We start from the raw sequence: 18642 nt of genomic DNA, 5'->3' as shown, positions 1-18642 counted from the left end.
TTTCTTGCCAATGAGCTTGTTTGTCAAACAGGAATGTTATTTCCTGCAAATTCTATGTGGCAATCCCTTTGGACACCATGAAAAAACAATTTTCACAATGGAAGTAAGCTGTAACGCTATCAATCCAGAAGCTTCAGAAACAGTGTCAAACACTGCTGTATACTGTCTGGTTTCCTTGAGACCAACCTGGTAAGGATCACTGTATCCAAGAAGCCTAATGGCCAGAAGCTCTAACTTTAGTCAGTACAACAGTACATGTGGTTTTGGCACATAAATGACAACAGTCTTGAAAAAATATGGCTATTTTCACAGATAACTCTGCAGCTGTCATTGTACTAGGAAAGGAGGAGGATAGATGGACCATGCTTCTAATCCTAATGGCATTCTCATACAGCTTTAATCCGACACTTCTTTTGAGGAGATACTTCCCAATCCTACACCTCCAATATCAAAAAACTTTTTTATTGCCCCATGATAAAACTTCATTTTTACAACAGATTAAAAAACATTGAGCGTCTATAATTGAAAAAGAGGACATATCATTTGGTTTTGTAACGGCAGTAAAATACCCCGATATTTCTTCCCTCTCATTCCCTCATGCAGTCCAGTGATGTTTTTGCCTTTTTTATTGCAGAAGCCTGTTAAAATACTGCCTTAATTGCTTGCTGTTTATTATTATTATTATTACTATTATTATTATTATGTGGTTTTGGTGGGTTTGGTTTTTCTGTTTCTTTGTTTCTGTTTTTTGTTTTTTTTCTTTTATTTTCCTTTTTTTAAAAAAAAAAAGTTTGATTTGCTTTTGGAAAGGCATGTAATACTTTGGCACAGTCTGCTATGCCACTGCTGTGCCTCTCACTTGTTCTGTTCATGCCATCCACAATTTAGACAGCTGAAACTCAAAAAAGAGCCAACATAAGAGAATGGAAGTCGGGAGGTGGTCGTGTCATGCAGATACTGATGTGGGTGTTGATGTGGAAATTATCCGTGGGCCTGGCTGCTACACATTACCTGCTTCCCCCCAAATGAGGTAATTGGCAAGATGAATTCCAGTAGGCAGCTATTTGGCATGTGCTGTCCTTCCCCTCCTGTGTCTTGGGCTTTCAGACAGACTAAGAATTATCCATATGGCAAACATCTGGATTTACACAGCAGCCAGTAGAGCTAATCTGTTCTGGCACAGAGAAGACACACGTGCAGAATGGAGCTAACGACCCTAAATCAGAACCTGGTGAGGAGCAGGCCAGTACCACTCTACTGTCCTTTCATCTGGAAAAGTAGAATATAGGGAGAGGATTACAAAGAATTAGAGATTTTAGGGAAAGGATTAGCTTGGCTGCTTAATGGCACATGGACATTATCTAGCACCTTCACAGAAGTTTATGTCTAAAACCATAATAATCTGGGTTTTGTTGCTAGGACTGTTTTATCAGGCAGGCAACAAAATGAAGCAAAGTAAACTCCAAAACAAAAGAGAAACATCTGATAGGGCTCACGGGGAAAGTAAACAAGCTTACAACTGTGCTAATGTATGCTATTAACACTTACATATGGTCTTTTTGGGCTAGCAGAATAGTTCTTTTGGGCTAGCAGAATATGTCTGTCACCATCCAGAGGTGGGAATGATAAATTGTACACAAGCCTGCAGGAAACTATAGTTACAATCCATCTAATACAAACGATGGATAGACCAGAAAACCTTTTAATCTAGGAATAAAAGGGACATAAATATTGTAAGAGAAAACTTAAAGAGATCTCAGACACTTCTAGGTTTTCTTAGGTTCTTGTATGATTACTTGCTCACTTAGATACACAGGAAATAGATAAGAAAATAGCTTTTTTTTTTTTTCTCAAAGATATTCAGTAAGAAAGGGGTCCTGTCTCTTTGCAAGCAACTCCAAAACTTTCCCCATAATATTTGCCAGGTTTAGGAGGAGATTTTTACAAATATCCCCAAACATATCTTGTAATCTTGCTTCTTTCAGGCTATAAACTGTTTTCTGGGTATTTGGGTTGTTTTTGTACTTGCTGGAAGAACCAGAAATTAGCAAAAAGTGTTGCACAAAAGATGGAGTGACCATCAGTTTCCTTTGAAAGCAGAAATCGTATAAAGGCAATTGAAGTAGTTGAAAGCACGTGACTACAGGATCAGCTCCATTTGGATTCTTAATGAATCCAATATTTGTATATACCTGTGAGGTGACACCATGATGATTACCGTGCCTCAGATGGAGGAAGCACATGATTATGTGCAGTTATCATGAACAATCTGTTTTACTGTCTTCTATCCATCTCTTTACCTCTGATATTTCCAGTATCAGAAATACTGATTATCAGTTTTTCTATGGGGGAAACAGTTCAATCTCTCAGCAAAATGATGACTTCTCACTGAATTATACTGACCTGAGCTGTGAGATGATTGGCCTAGAAGATACCAGGCTCTTTTTTTATTACTGAAAGAGATGAGGAGGGCACAACAGCTGGAAAACAAGGATTACAGACATGATAAAAGTGGGAGGAGACGTAAAACACTTCTTTTTCCCATGGCAGGTGTTGATTAGATGCTTCATAGTACTTAGTACTTCATAGTACATTAGATGCTTCAGTACCTGCTGAGGTTAAGCAAATAACAGCCTTTGCTGGCTTTTATTATATGAAGCTGGAAAAATTTGATAGCTAAAATGTAACATCATGTCATGAATTATATTCCTAGTTTCGGTAGTATCTTTGGTTGACTCCAGCTCTAAAAATATTAATAGAATATGCTGAAGGGGATAATGAGACAGTGGTACTTCAATGTTTTTCTCAGTGATGTCACAGAGGGGTTTATTGATTCTATTTAACTCCTAATTGGTTCACATTATTAAATTACCAGCATTCAGACTAGAAATTAGTTTAAATGATCAGTCAATGGAAAATAAGGTCAAGATTATTAGTGACAGACTGGAGAGGCAGATAAATAGATCAATAGAAAGAAATAAAGATAGATCAATCAGAAGCTTAGATTCAACACAAAAAGTAGGTCAAGCATTTTTCTTGTTCTTAATTACATACCCATTGGCTTTTTCTATGGGGACTAGAAATCTTGAAGTCTATTTCTGGACTGCATAATTATAATTCTCAGATCTGACTGATCATGTCAAATCTTAAAGCAGAACAAATAGTGAAAACTAGGCACACTGAGATGTTGAGCCATCAAATTACATTAGTAAAGTCAGAGCTTAATGGAATCCTCTACTATTTCCACCGAATTCAAATATGGATATCATTGAAATACTTTAAAAAATAAACCCTCCACATTAATTAAACAAACTTAAAATAAATCAGTCTAGAGTAGTGCATAACCTTAAGGTTATACTGTTAAATTAGGCTGATTGTAAACTGGCTGCCATTTTTTTCTAACATGTCTCGACATCAATAATTGAAAACAATGCACAGCCCTATTCTAACTAATATCCCAAATTGAGGATTTTCTTTTTCTTGCCTTTGTTCTGCCATACAACTGGAACATGTTATAATATGTACTAAACTTTCCAGTTTAATAAACTATTTCTGAGCTTGTCTCAGCCACATCCAGAAAGTCTTATATTTTGGCCTCATTAGCCAAGAATAGGCTGAATTCTTACTAATGATCACTAGGGATCACTCAGATTTCTGCACAAACTAGGACAAGCTATTTCACTTTTCTGTGCCTTCACTTTCCTGTCTGAAAACAAAGATACCGATTTTTGTCCTCTTTAAATGAATTTAGATGTTGGTGAAGAATACTATGTAGTGTTAAAAAGAACAATTATTTTATTTTCTAGTTTTCTATCAAAATACCACCTGAGGACTGGATTTTAAAGCCCTGTTAACAATGTTAAAAGGGATATGTCAGTTCTTGGTTTTAGAAAGACTCTTGATTGTACCGCTAACTACTGCGATTAAAATCTACTTTGGTTATGACTACGTTACTTTATGCAGGGTGTCCTGAAGCTCCCATCCAAGGGATATCTGGGTATAGGGACGCTTTCATGTCTCTCTATATGCCTCCAAGTACTCTCACAGGTAGAGCCAGAGACATGGACAGCCTTCCAGGGTTAAGCCTACCAAAGCTTCCCTACCAGTGCTGCCTCCAGGAGCAGCTCCTGGCAACCACGCAAGCATTTGTGGCATTGGAAGAGATGGGCATCGGAAAAGGCTGTATTTACTGGTGGATTTACCATCACCCTTCAGATACTGGTGCATAAATAAGTTGTCGTGTTGATCCAGATGGATACTTTCTTGGTAGAGTTACCAGGTAATTTATTCACTACACAGTGCAGCTTGAGGAGCATATGAACATGCTAGTTTCTTGCAGTAGCAGAGGATTAAACTTTATGAGCAAGGATTTTCCATATTTCAGTGAAAACCAAGCCCTCTGACACAATCATCAACGGTTAATAAGATATAAAACTTTTCCACGTGTAATCAGCGTCACAATTTCTGAGCATGGCCTCTACTCTTTTTTGTTGTTGTTTGTTTGTTTCTCCGTCTACTATGTCTCACACTCCTTAGTTTTCTCATTGCTGTGCACTTGTCCACGGTAACAGTTGCTATGTGTTAAAGCTGATTAAAACCATAGAGAAATACATTGAAGGAAGAAGTCATTAAAATCACTACTGGAAAGTTTACACAGCCATTTCATGCTTTCAAAAAGTTCCAAAAAGGGGGGGAGGGAAGGAAGGGGAGGGGAAGGGAGAGAGAATAAGGAAAGATTTCAAATAATTCTTCCTGACAGTTATTAAAACACAGGTTTCCAAATATTTGTGCACTACATTTTCAACTCCCATTTGCCCTACAAGTCTCAAATACTGACCTCTCTGACCAAATTAGTTGTCTTGTTTTTCTTTGTCTTCAGTGGCTGTTAGAGCTGCTTTGCTTACTCTTCCAGACTGAGTACCACTTGGAATTTTAAGTCTGCAGAATTCTTCTACCTATAAACAAAAATCAATCTGTATCTGCTATATAGCAGATACGGGCAGCACTGGATCCTTCAACAGTCTCCTGATAATGTGCATTATTTTAGGTGTCTAGTCAAACAGTCTCAATACAGCAGAAGAGAAGAGATGAGCTGTCTTTCTCTAGACAGACTCCTCATCAGCCTTTTCAAACTCCTACTGGAAACTCACTGTTTATTCTCTCCTCCTCACCATCCACTCAGGCTTGTTGCGCCTTAGTTGCTGTGTAAAATTCTCCCCTTGATGCTAATGCATAACTCACATCTGCATTAATCCAAGTATATATGTAGAAGCAGTGAGGGGGGAAAATATACCCTCTTGTGAATTTGGAAGCTCCAAGAGCATCTAAAATATGTGTTATCATTTCCTTAAATATACTGTTAAAACATCTCAAACACACTGGATTCAGTTCAAGATACTCGGACATCTGAACTGAGGCGAGTACATTTTCTCCCTGTTTATCTGGTAATGTTCATGCCTATCTGAAAACAAACAGTAAATAACTGCAATACACTTTAGATAATATTTCACCACTGGCATACTAAACTGAAATGTAAAATATTGCATACAAACCTGACAATGAAATTTTGCTCAATACGCCATAAGTCAGACACGTCACATGCATTTCCATTAGCAGCTGAATACTGCATTGACCCTCCAACATATATAAGGAAATTACAAATCAAGTAAGGGGGAAAAAGAGAAAAGAAAATGATTTTTCTTCAATAAACTGCAATTAAAGATGTTACAATTTAAAGGTGTTAAAAGAAAAAAAATGAGAAAACTGATGTCACATATTTTCTTGATTTTGAGACAAAATTATCTTTAGGTGAAAAAAATAACTGTATTTAAAGATAAAATTACTAGGCTGAGAAAATCAAAGTAATAGAGCTATTGCCACAGGGCAGCTAGGCTCATCCTTTTTTACAGTTTTGTTACTAGTAGCAGGCACACAGGTGTACACATACCTTTCTTGCAGATATTTACTTAGTGATTTGAAGTTTGGTAGAAAATAAATTCCTAATTTCCCACACTCAGTGATTTTTCCCAAGGTATCCAGACAGTATGAACCCAGATCTTCCTCACTCTGTGTATCTCTTGTGTTTTACCAGGCCTGCCAAATCCTAGGCACTGGTATTATTATAAGAAGCAGCACAGCACAGTAGAAATACAACTTCACAGCATCCATTGATGTCAGTTCGCCTCTGAAGCAAAAAGGGGAGACTGGGGAAAAAAAAAAAAAAAGAAAAAGAAAAACAGAACAGAAATCTGACAAATATGTTCTGGGAAGCAACTGACAATTTTGTTTACTCAAGTTCACAGAGGACAAAAGATGAGACCTGGAACCAAAAGAGAATTCAATTCATCACATAAGGCAAATGACCTCGTGATGAAGTTATATCTGTCATCTTCTTAGGTGCCTTCTTGCACATAATATAGCAGTCATGTGCATGATCTTCATCACTGTTCTGAGGACACTGATGGATTACAGAACGGACAAGGTCTTTCTGGGACTTAGACGTGTTAGAAGTATTTCTGCTCCATTTGTGAATAAATCAGAGCAACATTTTCAGTGGAAGGCAGGTGTGTCCTTCCTGAGTCCCTTTTGTGCTGCTCTCTGCATACAGGTGATTTGTAGTCCGCTCACCAGCTTGATTGAAACATGAGACAGTTCCAGATACGGGCTAAAACAAATGTTTGCTGCATGGATATTGTCAATAGTGAGTAATTCCTTTCCATGTAGCTTAAAGGGTATAAAGTATTGAAAGAAAATAATAAATTAAAAAAAAAAAAAAAACACAAAGTAGAATAACTCAAAGGTCACAATACTTAAGAGGCAAAATATGTTTCCAATATGTTTGGAAGTTTTTGCGTGTTTAATTTACTATACTGTTTTAACTTTTCAGATGTTCCCTCTAGGAACAGTTTATCACTAGAAATGCTCCCCAGTCACCAAAAAGTTACAGCAGACATTAACATAATGTCTGCACCCACCATTAAGAACTGCAATGTTAATGGGATGATTAATACCCAGAAGTGAATGACAAATAAAACTTGTACTGGCTTGAAGCCAGATATTCTAAGAATGATGAAACAGTTGCACAAAGAAAGACTGTAATTTAAAAAGAAGCAGCGATGAATGCTTGGTTGGAAGGAAGGGAGGAAATAAAAAGAAAGCTAACTACCTTCAGTCCTGAAAATTAAGAGCTATTTTATATGGCAGATAATGTAGTAGATCTGGCTTAGATGGGTGTTGAAAAATGTTGAAAAAGCAGAAAACAAGTGAATGAATCAAAAAAGTTAATGGATGGGAAAACTGACACACAAACAAGTAGACTTGCTGTTCTTTTCCAGGCTGAGTCCTAAATACATTATAACATTTTACACTTAAAATACACCAAGGACTTTTACAAGAATTAAGGGAAATCACATTTATGCAGCACACATGAAGTAAAGCTGAGACACGTGGCTTTTGATCTAAGAGGCATTTTGCCTCCAGTCATGCTGGGCAAGGCAGAACTAATATACAGGTCTGTGAATTATTTTTCTATCCATTAGACCCCTTCCAACTTGAAGCCTAGCATGTAATGACTTGCAATATTCCTGAACCCATTGATTTGCACCAGCTTTGCACCCATACCTTTTGGTAATGCCCTCAGCTCTTTTTACTCTATTTTCTATCCTCATAATTCTAACTGAAGAATTTCTCAACCAGATTTTTCATTTTTATACAATCACATTTCCTCACCATCCTCTGCTTTTCCTTAATTTGGCTTTTACCTATTTATACTGGAGCTCTGATTATAAGATTGTCTTACTCACTTTACGTCTTTCGATCTAATAGATTAAAAACCCTTAGGCCTTTAATATGACATATTTTTCTCATGTTCTTCATTCTCTAATGTTATATACTGATTTTTCTGTATCTTCATCTCAGAAATCTTCTCCTCAAAGCATCTCTGCCCGCTTCTCTTGAAAAATATAACCTTAATCATTTGAACAAAAGGACAATGCCTCTTTCTTAAATGAATGTATATGCTGGGAAAATTACCACTGCATTTAGATTAAATTCTCTTCTCTGTATTCTTCTGTAGGAATCAGCTTCCAGAGCAAACCCAACATTGTTAAGTGCTAATGCTTACTGTGCTTAAGTGGCAGCCAAGATCCTTAGGAACTCTTGAAAGAGCCAGACAGTTTGTTCTACTGCTTTGAATGAAATATAATGATACGTTTAGGAAACAGTATGTTAAGATTGTCTTGTCAGCTCAGAGAATATTTGCTGACAGGCTGAGGGACTCTAAAAAACATTGTTATTTCCTATTACACCACATGACAAAGGATTAAAAAAATAAATAAAATTAAAGGATTTCTGCTTTACTAAAAAAAATAAAAAGTCATACCTGTATAAAAATGTTTATACAGCTGAAGGCAAAAAAAGATCTCAGATGTGAATTTATCTTTGTTAAATGGGTGTTTTACTAGATATATTCTGTTGGAGAAAGTCAAAGACTAAGGTTGGGAATTGTTCAAAACTCCTAAGCACTTCAGATGTGCATTTAATCCTTGGCTTTGCAGAATGTCACGCTAATATAATTGATTTAAGTCTTATATACAAACTCACACCAGCATCCGAAATGTTAAATGTCAAGTAGCAATGTAATATTACAGATAGTGTCTTCTGATAAGGAAGTGTGTAGGTACCTTATGTGTAGGTACCTTAATTCATCTGACTTCCCTTGGTGGAAAAATGTACTATATTCAAAAGTATATTTTCATGGTTATTTAGGAAACTATTCAATCATTATCTTAAATATCTAATATCAGCAGTCTTTCCAAAACATTTTCATAGATAAATCAGACTATAACTTATTAGAAACCCTTCACTGAAATCAGGCCTTAAAAATATTAAATAAGTAGCAAACCCAGAGTACTCTCTCTCTCTCTCTTTTTTTTCTTTTTTTTTTAATGTATGTCAGACTAGGAGTCTACATACATATTGTTCCAATATTGAAAAGGAATTTGTAAGGGGAGTTTTGTTTGGAAAAGAAATATCAGAAAAGACATGTATCTACCACTCCCAGAGAGTTAGAGGAAATATGAGGTTCATTACCTGGAGGTGACACACTGACTTTTTAAGGAAATTCATCTATTTATTTGCACTTTGAAAAAGACTTTTAAGTTGACAGATTGGATTCCTTTGCACTTTCAAGACCCTGAGCTAACGCTCTTATGAGAAGTAAAAGAAGAATTAGCATCAAAGCACCTTTCTGCGATGTTTTTTTCTTTTTTTTTTTTCTTCTTGACAGACTTTGATTTATTACAATACCCTGTAATGCAGGACTCTTTAATAAGACTGACAGATTTTTCCAATTTAGCAAATTACAGTCAAATCCGATATCTTGGTATGGTTTATTTATTTATTATTGTGCTTACTTTATTATATTAAATTTTGTACTGATAGGGCAAGGCACACTGAAGACATGTATAGAGTAAAAGTATATGCACAGAACTTCCAATTCTATAATAATAAAATGACAAAAATATCAGCCTTTCTCTTTGCAGTTATTCTCTTGAGACTTAATAAATAAGGTTATGAGACTACAGGGAATAAAGTAAGGATAAGTCACTGGTGTGATATTAGAATTGTGTTAGTGGAAAACATGAACAAGAAACAATGATTTCTTGAAAGCTTCTAAGAAAAAAAAATAACACACACACACAAAAAAAGGAAGGGGAAAAAATATATATAACTCAGATTCTACCTACAGAAAGAATGCTCTACTACTTCCTCAGATAACAAAAGTGCCCCCAAAACAAAATCTGTACAGTTGCCAAAGGCAGGATAAAGAAGGATTTGTGTTATTCCTAAAAAGACTGATGATTTTTAGCTCTCCCTCATAATCATTTGTAAAGTACTATGAAATTGTCTGACAAGAGTTTTTATTATGTATATATATTTAATCTTAACTTCTTGCCTGACTTATTGTTTACATCTCTCAAATTTTCCAATGATATTGTCAGCAGCTCCTATTAGACTGAAGTGTGGTTTTGTTTTCAAAGTAGCCATTTCAGTGTATTTCCTTTCATTTTCTGCCTTTTGGAAAGGATTTCAACAGGGTGAAAACATTGAAGTGCCACATGATGTCTTTTCATTGGCGATCATGACAGACAAAAATGTTAGGGCAAAACTGAATGTTCCCATTTCTGATAAGCTCAGCCAAAAGCCCCCTCAGCCAACTTCAGAACTGAATCTCAAGCACAGTGGAATAAAGGAAATATACTTCTGCCTTCAGAGGAGAAAAAGGGAGGAGGAAAGCACTCTTGATCTGTGTTCAACACGTACAAAGGCTGCACTGAGAATAGCCAAGCAGGACAAGAACGCAGCAGGACCCCCTGCGCAGCTGGTACCAACAATTAGTACCTGTTCACATGAACAGATAAAGAGTGCTTCAGCTAAGGTTAGTTCATGTGAAATGGTCTGACAGGAAGTTTTTATTTTAGTTATTTTTAAATTTTACTTGGCTGACCTTTTTTTTTTTTTTTCCTCATCTTTCACATTTTGCACTGATGTTAATTGAGCTTGTCATCAGCTCACATTCACGACATCTTTCCAGACAAGTTACCCAAAGTTAATTTTTAGCATAATATTCATGCATTCATAATTCAATATTCACATTTTCCAAAATAGTTTAAAGCAAGGTATAAGCAGTAAGAGGATTAGCATTGAATATTCAGATGTAGGTAAAAGAAGGACATCACTGTGCACTGTTATGAATAGAATCTCTGTAATTGTTTACAGAATAAGTCAGTGTTAAGATTTTGTTTATGCTTGTGTGGTTTTATATATAACTCTCTGATGTCCATGGAAAACATATTGGCTCCAACAAGCTTTAGAAGAGGCATGTAAAGCCAGAAATGGCTTCTGAATTCAGTGACATCTACTAGTAATCTCAAATGACATAAACTACATTAATCTGAGGACTACCAAAGAGGTTAAAAAGATTCATATTCCTAAAAGGTACTCCCTGCTGTAGAGAAAATTAGAGTTTACTTTGATACCATTCAGTAGGAATTCAATCCACAACAGGCAATGCAGTCAGCATGTTTACATGTGTAATCTTTTCAAGGAAGATATGAATTTCACCTCCTTGAGTTGAATTAAATGTGGCAGGGGCCATGCACACCAGAAATGATTCAAAGTGAGAAAAGTTTCATTATGAATATATGGAGTCGTTTAGTGTTTAATCTCAAGATGTCACCCAGATGCCATATAACACCTAGTTCAAAAGTCATTGGAAAAAAAAAAAAAAAAGAGGGGAGAGAGAGAGAAGAGAGGCCTGACTGAACCTATTTTCTTGATTATGTCCAGTCCAGGGTATTAACAGGTAGACTGGTTTTTGGATAAAATGTTGTTCTATTTTTGTACTGAGGTTTGAAACATTCAGATAAAATGAATTAGCACTTTAATAAATAATTGCACACAGCAATGAGAGGCAGATTATGAGATGTAAATGGCTTAACTTTGCTCTTTTCTGGTTTCATAAATATGAACAAGGGTCTTAGTTAGCTGTTACCCCCACCAAACAGTACTGAGTTCTATATCTGCCTGATGCAAGTCAAGCCCATGTGCCCCAGATAGTTAATCCTTGTACTAGGTCTTTAGTCTCTGAAAATTTCATCTAAATAAATAAATAAACATACAAACAAAAACAAATAAATAAATCAAAAAGAACCACTAAGGAGAGACCCAAAAATAATTACGAGATAACATCAAACATGGCAACAGCGTTTATATTTGAAACTGATCTGCTAAGAAGAAAAAGGGGAACACCTGTAACAGCTGAATTAAAGCTCTGAGGAGTTAAGAAAATTACAACAGAAGGAAGATGGCAGTATTGATGCTGAACCAAAAGCCCAAGGAAAATGTCTAATCTGCAAGAGTCTGCTTTTTAGAACTTAGAAAACTTTTTTATACCTTGATTGGATAAAGTGCACTAGCAACAGTACTACTTTAGCCCTTTCTGTTGTATCCTTGAATTGATTTCTTTTAAAAGAATAGCATCCTTCATCCCCCATTTAAACTTAATAAAATAAATGAACGAAGAAACTTGGGCCTTTGCAGAAACAAGAGCCTTTCTTGTGCTTGTTAGGCAGGAGGTAGGCAAGATAGTTTAATGACCAATTCATGATGAATATTTCTGTAAGATTTACTATGCAGAAAAAACAATGCAAATAAGCAAGAAGTTGGGAGGCAGGAAGGAAAGGAGAAAAGGTGCATAGTCAGAGTATGCAAAAGTGAAGAATAAACTAGGTATAAATCCAACTTTGATTTTGTATCTTTCATTCAAATCAAGAAAAATATGCATGGATTATACTACCTCCTTGCATGGATTTCAAGCTTTTAGAAAATTGACTTTAGAAAGTCATAACTATACTCTAGAAGTCTCTGAGGATATTCTTCTTTTATATCCTTTATTTATCCCTTTTATCTTTAATTATTTAAAGTTTCTTTGTAGCTGCTTGAGAAGTCAAATAATTGAGAGAGACCGTACCTGGAGAATCCTCTACATCCACTTCTAATGGAATTTTGTTCTCAAGGCTCATTAGGTCCACTCCTTCAAGAGCTCTGATGGCCTCACCCAGGACATACAGATAATGTGACATAGTGAGCACTGTAGACAAAAGCTTATTGTAGATGTAACACTGGCTGTTAAACAAATAATTAAAAAAGAGGAAAAAAAAAGAGTGTGCCATTGAATCTGTAAGATCAAGAGCTGTTGTGAAGTGGACAGAAGGGACAATGCATTACAACCAGTATAAAGGCTAAGTTTGAGTACTGTGAACTAGATGGGCTGTTTTCAGGGACAGAACCAATGCTTCTAGCTGTAAATGAAGGAGCTGTCATGACCTCAACAAACAAAATGTGAAAAATTGTCTCCTCACTGGACACATTTGGCAGGTCAGGCAGAAAGTGTATACTGCAAAGTGAATGGGGAGGCAAGAGAGAGGTGAAGAACACATGGAGGATATTTATCAAATTGCAGATGGTTGCCTATCACTGACAGACAGGGGTACAACAACTATTTCTCTTTCACTGCTCTCAGGCAGATCCTCCAGCAGGCACTTAGTACAATTCTTACCCTGCCCTCCTGACAGAGTGGGAGATTGCTGCATCCATAATTCACAGACACAAAACTGCTTACATGTACTTTCAAAATACATCTGCAAATGATCCAATGTACAGTAGGGTTGTTCCAGTAGCTGATACCCATGAGACCAGAAATGATACAAGGTTTGCAGAGGAGAGTTAATATACTTTCTTAGAACAAATGATTCAATAGGAAAAAAATGGACAACTCTGAGGTGCACTTCTAGAGGCACAAACCTTTCTTCAGGTAACAGCAGTTTGAACAGCAGTTATTTGTACTAATAAAGATGTTTCCTATTCCTACAAACCTCTCCTGGCAATTTTTTTTTTAGAGAACATCTGATTCCCTCCCAACACACACTGCTGTGTTTTAATTCATATCCAGTGTTCTTGATGTGATGAGAAAAAAAAAAAAAGTCATATCTCCTACAGTCTTCCTTTGTAACGGTACTCATTATTGCTCAAGTCTGTATAAGGAATAGATAATACATGTTTGGTTTTTTGACAACTATTCATTTCATCAAGAGTTTAAATGTGTAGGACTGTGTAGACATAGGATTTAAGCAAGCACTGTTTAAATCAAATTTCATTTTTAAAAGCTTGATTGACATGGCAGTATGCCATTTGACTGCTATGCAAATTATAACTTGTATCCACTAGAAAACAAAAAGTAGAAAAAGTTTGAGTTTTCTTTTGGGTGTGCCAGACCAGGCAAAAAGTTTCCTACTTTGAAGAGATTTGTTTTAGATGCCAGAAGCGGGACAAATTAGTACTGAAAATATAAATCAATAAAAATTTGCAGGTAACGTCTCACTTGTGATAGCCAGAGTGCTTTCTGCTGGCCTTTTAAGAGATGCTTTACCTGATCCTTACATGGCTTCCAGTGACGATGATAACAGCAGTTCAAGTGATCTGCTCTGGGGCAGGGTCTGCTGAGTTCTGGAGAACATCACCAGCTATTTTCAGAGCAAGTTTCTCAGCAAGCTTCTCTAGGAGTGACAAACAAGATGCCCTGCAGCTGCAGATGACGACCTGGGATGAAGGTGTTCTTAGACTGTGGCTGTGCAGGTAGGCTTCCAAAATTCAGCTCAATTGGTACTGAAAATAATCCTGCAATAGTTTTCAGATTTTAGCCTCTCAAAAACAAACAAGCAAAAGGTCACATACAAAGATATAAAAAGGAGTCGGGCATCCCAGATACGAAGTTGGCCAGAAGAAACAGAACAAAGTTTTATTCCCATGGTAATTGTATCATCCCCTCCTTTTAAAAGACTTTTCAGGCCAGCCAACCTAGCCCTTGCCCTGAGTACCTGTCTCTTAGATGGGTAGAAGCAAGAGCTGAATTACTTGGGTTATGACTGCTCACACAGCCTGCAGGCTCTAACAGTCTCTCCGCTTGAGTTATGCAGTTCTGACCTTTCTTGCACTTCAAGGAAGGTGGGGACCTCTGCTGTCTCCCAAAATGTCTCGACATCACTACCACAGCAGGTTTTGTGCCAAGGCTTCTAACTAGTAGAGATGAACCAGCACCTTGTTTCACATTTTCTGAGTCTGGTTTTGGTTTCCTCTGACAAAGTAAATTATTATTATTATTATTATTATTATTATTATTATTATTACTATTATTTTATTTATGAACAACGGTGACAACAGAAACCTCTCAAACTCAACTCTCCAGTAATTTCGGTATCATACCTACTGATATTCTGTTACGGCAGTCTTAATTCATAAAATAATGAGGTTTTTAGATGTATGTGTGGGTTGAAGGTTCTTGAGACAGGCTCCAGTTTTGTTGGTTTGTCTCTCCTGTGGTGTTATCCATACCTTTTTTTCCCCACACTGTATTAGATATAATTTTTAGCACATGTGCATCTTTACCCACTGCCAGTTCCTATGAAACATTTGCATCTTTCTGACATATGGCAACAGTGCCTTGGCATATGCTTTTTAAGGGGAGATGTCACCAGTTCTGCAACTACAGTTGGGATGCCAGAAAGGCAGCATCCTCCCATAGTGGCACAATTTGCATGCTTGCAGCTGGTGCTTGGCACTGTGGATTACTGAACTGAAGTGACACCAAGGGAAAGATTGATCTTTACACCTTACAAATGATAAAAAGGGAAGGGATGTGGTGGTGGTTAGTTGACAGATTTCTGTTTTAAGCATCATCCTCTCTTCCAGCTTCAGACTTGTTCACTGGTTTCATCATCACAGCTGCTTTCTTTGAGAAAAGAAAGGAAAACCAGTCCCAAAACACTTCTTAAACACATTATTAGAGCTCACACTGACTATCAAACTAAGAAGAAACCACTTCTCAACTCATCCAGCGTAACTGTAAATGCCTTTTTTGCAAACTCAGGGTAGCTTGGTACCCTCAGGAATCAAACACAGTGTAACCCTCTTAAACTCCGTCTAACTGCAAAGCCAAATTGAATTACGGGGATTTCCTGAAGGTAAGGAGCATATGCACAGAGAGTAGGAGAGAGAAGCTCAGCTGCCATGTAATTAGATGACTGGCAGTATGAGCTTCTAGAATAATTTTAGGTTCAAATTCTACCTATCTCACTCAGACTATTAAACACATTTCTGATAAAGGTAAACGCATCACTCCCTTCTAATAATTCTGTAGGATGATGATTTTTAATTTTAACCTCTAGCTAACAAAAGGTGATAAGACTAAGAAACCCACAATACATTTTTAAAGTTAAAAAGTTCTAGAGAGTTCTGAAGTTCTTCAGAGCTAGACGCAATTTTTGGAAATTCTCTCAAAATTTAAGTACAGTGCCTGAATTAAAATCTTTTTTTTTTTTTCTTTTTTCCTTCTGCTCAAACCTGGTAGTGAAGTGACTAAAATCATGCTGTCAGACCCCCAGTATGGGATTCAGACAGAACAGACAACACGAAGCTGTGCACGATGGACAAAGTGGTACAGTAGCTGAATGAGAGCCAGGAATCTTCCCACTTCTGCCAATCCTGTCAGCCTTAGAATTCCCCAAAGCCAGAATTTCCCTGATATTTACAGTATTTAACAGGTGTCTGTGACAGGAAATTTAGCTAATGAAGGTGAAAGCAATTCTGTTCTTAACTTACTTATGCACTAGATTTGAAAAGAGATTTTTTCACTCCAAAGCTGTTCCCAAAACAAGACTGAAAAACAACCCAATTATATCATAAACCTGCACTGTCAGTCACACAAAAACAAGGGATGAGTCCAATTAAATCCTTTACATGCACGTTTTCCCCCCATGTCAAACTCGATCATTAATGCCTTAACAACCAGTCATTCTCTTCCAGATGACAGTGAAGAAATGATTGTACTTGTGGAAGAAAAGAGACTACAGCATAATTTAGCGGTCTGCAATCTACCCAGAGAAAGATTTCAAAGGAGAAAGACGGGGAATTATACCATTCAACCAAGTGATATAATGGGGCTTGTACTCAGCTAATGCTATAAGGAATATGCCACTTACACCAAAGAAACAGGGCTGGTCTGAGTTCATATTTTAGGTTCTTTTCTTGATTGGGTAAGATTGTGTATTATTAAATAAATATATCAGTATTTAAGTATACATTAAGATTGAAATCTATTTTAAAATTAGCTTTACTTTGTTTAATGATTACCAAAGATGACAAATCATAAAATATAAAACAATACACATTTTTTTGTTACGATTTTCATATAAATTTAAACCTGAAAATTTCCATTTTACATTCACACTAACCCAAGCCTACAATTCATTCAACATATGCTTTACTGTAGAATGTTTTAGGAAGAGCAATTTCTTGCCACAGCTCAGGTTCCCAGTCAACTGTAGACATCTTTAAAATACAACTCTTCAGTAAAGACAGGCTCCTGGCAAGCTAAGTATTCATATTTGCAGCTGTCACTGCTTTCACAATCACTTCTTCACTTGCAATCTTAGACTGCTAAATCTTTCCCAGGTATGCAATCCAAAATACTACAAAAATGCCTGGTTTAAATGCTATTTTCTCCACATCCCATTTGGATACAATTAAGTAACTTTAAAATGCACTGCAGATTTTTTTTTGATTTTTTTTTTTTTTTTTTTTTAGCATGCCTTTCTGCAAGCAGGTTTTTTGGTGAATCCCTAGCTGATACACTACTATCATTACGCTACTAACTGGGGTGGTCTTAATTTGTGGGAAAATGCAACTGTGCAATGATGAACACAAAGAAGACAAACTCTGTTACTCTGTGTTGCCAAATTTAATGATGCGGTTATTGCGTACATGTAAAGTGTGTTTACCTGTACTTCCTTCCACAATACAACCTGTTGAAGTTTTGACAAGGAAGTGCTTTGCAAATTGCTCTTACCTGGACTTCTTTTAAATCAAATTACCTGAAATTGTTATATGTTCTGTAATGTGGAAAAATACTCTTGCCAAAATCCAAGCAAGTGTTGATTTTAGCAGTTTATCCAAATCTATGTTTAGCAGAACTGTCATTACCAAAAAAACTTGAGAATATTTTAATTATTAATGCTCTTTAGAACATTTTAGATGATTGATAATCTAGAGACTTGGGGGCTAAATGCTTACATGGAATGGTCTCTGTGCTACTACATCTACCACATATACTGGAGAATGCCTTGCTTGAAACTCTGCTTTTATATCCCATTCCACAAAATAAGCAACAGCGACTTTGATGTGAAAAGAGATGATATCACAGCTAGAAATGGTAGCAGTCAAGAAATAAAACTTCGTAGATGTGTAACAGAGGTTTCCTAAGTACTCTTCACTGAGGCATGTTTTGTAACTGGCTATAAATTACATTTTATCAAATATGAGATAGCAGAAGCTGTTTACTGAACATTTAAAACAAGGCATGAGATTCCTCAGAAAAGCAGGAAACAGCTTTTTCATGCCACAGATATTTTTGAGATTTCTATATTTGTGCATTATGGCAAATGTGTTTGTTTGTTTGTTTGTTTGTTTGGGGGAGGGGGGAATGTGATTGTTTGATTTTTGTAATGAAAACTAGAGGTCTCCTCTCATCCTTTGCTTTAAAAATCATTGTATTTTTCAAACAAATATTTCTGAAACTAATGAACAAAACCCAATTCCCAGGGGATCTGTATCTCATGGCTGAAGGAATCTTAAGCTGAATTATTCTAAGGCTGCAGCTTGAGGTCATCTCTTATGACACTAGGCACTCTATGCAGAGAGAAATATCATTTGTGGCTATTTAAGTAACTAATAAGGGCATTATTTTACACTTTTAGAAACAACAAAGCATAAGCCAGCACATACATAAATCTCTTAATTCATATACAACATTTAAAATGCTTATATATTGCCAGCATTTGTTAACAGATCGTGATAAACAAGTTCAGAAAATTTCATCAGTGAGAACAATGGGTTGTTGAAAAGTGTTCATCTGTTTCTCCTAAATAAATGACACCCTTGCAAGCTTGAGCTGTTGTTGAGTCTGGCTACAGGTTCATGAAAGTACTAATCAGTCCATAAATGAAAATAATAAAGGTGTGGAAATAG

At 36.4% G+C, this 18642-nt stretch overlaps 2 long non-coding RNA genes across 4 annotated transcripts in view; one reads left to right on the top strand and one right to left on the bottom strand.

Annotated features, from left to right (window-relative positions):
• LOC121077414 overlaps positions 1 to 6799 on the bottom strand; it is a 49414-nt gene extending 42615 nt beyond the window's left edge. For all 3 annotated transcript variants that reach the window (XR_005824018.1, XR_005824019.1, XR_005824020.1), the window contains exons 1-2: positions 5948 to 6799; positions 4838 to 4955 (exon numbers count right to left, since the gene is read on the bottom strand). This is a non-coding gene — a long non-coding RNA (uncharacterized LOC121077414). The remainder of the gene's footprint in view (positions 1 to 4837; positions 4956 to 5947) is intronic.
• The window catches only part of LOC121077415, an 80141-nt gene that overhangs the window by 50718 nt on the left and 10781 nt on the right, over positions 1 to 18642 (top strand). The gene's annotated exons all lie outside the window — the stretch shown is intronic.

Source organism: Cygnus olor, chromosome 13 (assembly GCF_009769625.2).
Source record: "Cygnus olor isolate bCygOlo1 chromosome 13, bCygOlo1.pri.v2, whole genome shotgun sequence".
Taxonomy (NCBI): domain Eukaryota; kingdom Metazoa; phylum Chordata; class Aves; order Anseriformes; family Anatidae; genus Cygnus; species Cygnus olor.
This window is presented reverse-complemented; position numbering and strand designations above follow the sequence as displayed.